The following is a 3,112-nucleotide window of genomic DNA, read 5'->3' on the forward strand; positions in this document are numbered from 1 at the left end:
AAGGGCGTTAGGTGGATTGATTTGGGTTGAATATGTTTTATTTAGGTGTTAATAATCTTTGGTTCAAGTTTGGTTAAGTTTCGAGTCAATACGAGTCAAAATCGGGATGTATGTCTAAGCTTTAAAAACGTTTTAGAAAATTAGTCGAGGTGTAACGTCCCAAAAATCTGAAGGTAAAAGTGAACCACATGCATGCTAGTTATTAAATTTTTTTGGTATTTTATTAAATTCCTTTAAAGCATTAAATGCATGTTTATTTCATTAATTTGTGTTTTAATTCATGATTTATTTAAAGTTTCATGCATTAGGATTTTAAGTTACATTTCGCGCTCAAACGAGAAACGATGACCGGGGATATTCAGGAAAAATATTTTTATTGAATAATTATTTTTAATTATTTAATATGAGGTGTTCTTAAGTATGATTTTTAAAAATGGGCTTTGGTTCGGTATTTTTACCCGACGGGTTATATTTTTAGCCGGTACACAAATTTTATCGATTCGCGATATTTTTTGAGGTTTAAGGCAATATTTAAAAAAACGTACCTAAGCGAAATATTTTTCGAGAATGTGTTTGTGCTTGATGTGCTTATTTTTTAGCTTAGTGTGCTCAAAACTCTTTCTAAACTTTTTAAATAATAATTAAGGCCTATTATCTTATTATTACCTACTTAATTATTTCCCTAAGCTTGCCTTAACCCTAAATCATTCAACCAGTCGACAACCCCCCCTCCACTCAGCATTTTCTCTTTGTTTCAGCAGCCACCTCCAAGCAATCCATCGGCCCAGCATCTTTCTTTCAAGAAAATTCCTCGGGTGCTTCCTCGACGCATGTTTCTCCGACGTTCTTGCGTAGAATTCTTCAAGGCACACCAGTATCTTTATTTTTGCATCATTTACGCTATTATACGATGTTACATGTGTGTTTGCATAAGAAAAAAGTTTAAATCTTTTGTTGTATCGGTTATACATTGTTTATCATGAAATATGCATGTTCTTGCTTGCAACTCACGATTTTCATGGCTGTTATGCAAGGGGCTGTCATGGCTGCGTGTTTTTAGGCTGGTAACGTTATGAACTAAGGTATAAAGGAGATGGAGTTGGCTAAGTGTCGAGCACATTGAGGGATGATCGATGTTTAGCGCATATTGGCTCGGGTGGGCGAGATCGAAGGTTGTGGGTTGCATGGTCGTGCATGTCTAGTTTCCAGCCAAGGAGCTGAACTCTTGGGTCCGTGACAAGGCTATAAGGGGGCCAATAATGGCTGGTCGTCTTCTAGGAGTCGGCCGAAGGGGGTTCGATCGAGGGAGGGTTCAAGCTTTTGCGGCGCGGCTCCTAGGTTTAGAGCACGGGGCTGATGTCTTGGGCAGTAGGTCAGCTAGGCTGGTTTTCTGAAAATATTTTCTACAGATGATTTGTAGCACTCTGTGTTATCTTCAATTCGATAGCAAATTCGTAATTTTATGATAAGAAACGAGGGAGATATGATATTTATCGTAAAACCGCGCAAGCTGTGAAATTTCTGTGTCACAAAATCCGTCACCCTCGATTATTTTGAATTCTGCAACTTATAGGTTGGTTTTCTGAAAATATATCCAATAGATTATTTGTATCACTCTGGGTTAACTTCGATTTGCTAACAAATTCGTAGTTTTTTGATAAGAAACGATGAATATATGATTTTTATCTAAAAACCGCGCAAGCTGTGAAATTTCTGTGTCACAAAACCCGTCACCCTCGGTTTTTTTGAATTCTTCAACTTATAGATTGGTTTTAAGGAAATGTGTTCAACGTATGATTTGTAGCACTCTGCGTTACCTTTGATTCAATAGTAAATTCGTTAATTTTCTGGTAAGAAATGAGAGATATATGATTTTTATCGTAACATCGCTCAAGCTGAAAAATTTGTGTGCTTACGCTGGAGATTTCCAGCAACCTTGGGCTTGTTTTGTGGGTAATAAGTGGTTTGGAATGGGTGATTTATAGGCTTGTCATATAGGTTTAAGTCACGGTTAAAGTTGGGAAAAATTAGGTTAAGTTTCGGGTTGATTCGGGTTAAAATCGAGACCCCGGTCCAAGTTTTAAAACGAATCGATTAAGTTTTGAAACGGGCTCGATTTTATGTCTAAGAAATATTTATAAATATTTTTTGGGATGTTTTAAGGAGTTTGGTAAGCTTCAGGTCGGAAGTTAAAGGTCCAGGGGTAAAACGGTCATTTTGGGTTTCCAGGGTCAAAATAGTCATTTTGCACCCGAAGTGAGATTTTAGTCCTGGCAGCGCCCCGAGCACAAATTCATCATGTTTTAAATATTTATGCATCATGATCACGATTTTTATGAATTTATGAAATGTACGTTGCATGCTTGGTTTTATGGAAAAATTTGCAATGTGCACGATTTTGATAAGTGATGAAAATGACGATGTTTTGAATTATAGGAATTATTTTTGGCTATCGAAGTATATGTAAATGCTTAAGACATATATGTAAATGATGATGATGAGGCTTATGTGCAGTGGATGGGTAATCCTGTCACTGATGTCCGACAGCTGCCGGGTATCACGGTTCTATGTATGATGGATCCATTGTAAATGATGATGATGTATGATAGTCACCTCTAATGAACTGAATTCTAAAGGAAATGATAAATGATGAATGATGAATGATGATGAGCTGTTTTGACATGTCACGATTTCATATGATACGTTTATATTACGCTTTTAAAGTTCATGAAATGTATGTTGAGTATGCTATTTTTCACTATTGTGATCTTCAAAAGTTTTGACATGTCACGATTTCATATGATACGTTTACATTCGAATAAGCATGATGAGAGAACTAACATTTTTCCAGAGGATTAAAAGTTAGACAGTTAGAGTATGAAATTTTCATAAACCAGATGAAATGCACTAAAGAGCTGTTGAAAATATTTTGGCATGGAAACATGCACTGCTACCTCAACTCCAATGAGTTCTTGATCTAAGCTCAATAAAAATGAAGGAATTTCAGTAGAGGTAACCATATATTGAGGTATAGTTGGGTTCTTTGTTGTATCCTACCGCTTGTAGACCAGACATAATGTTTGTAGTATGCATTTGTGCTAGATTTCAATTT

The sequence above is a fragment of the Primulina tabacum genome, chromosome 4, assembly GCF_025594145.1.
Source record: "Primulina tabacum isolate GXHZ01 chromosome 4, ASM2559414v2, whole genome shotgun sequence".
NCBI lineage: Eukaryota > Viridiplantae > Streptophyta > Magnoliopsida > Lamiales > Gesneriaceae > Primulina > Primulina tabacum.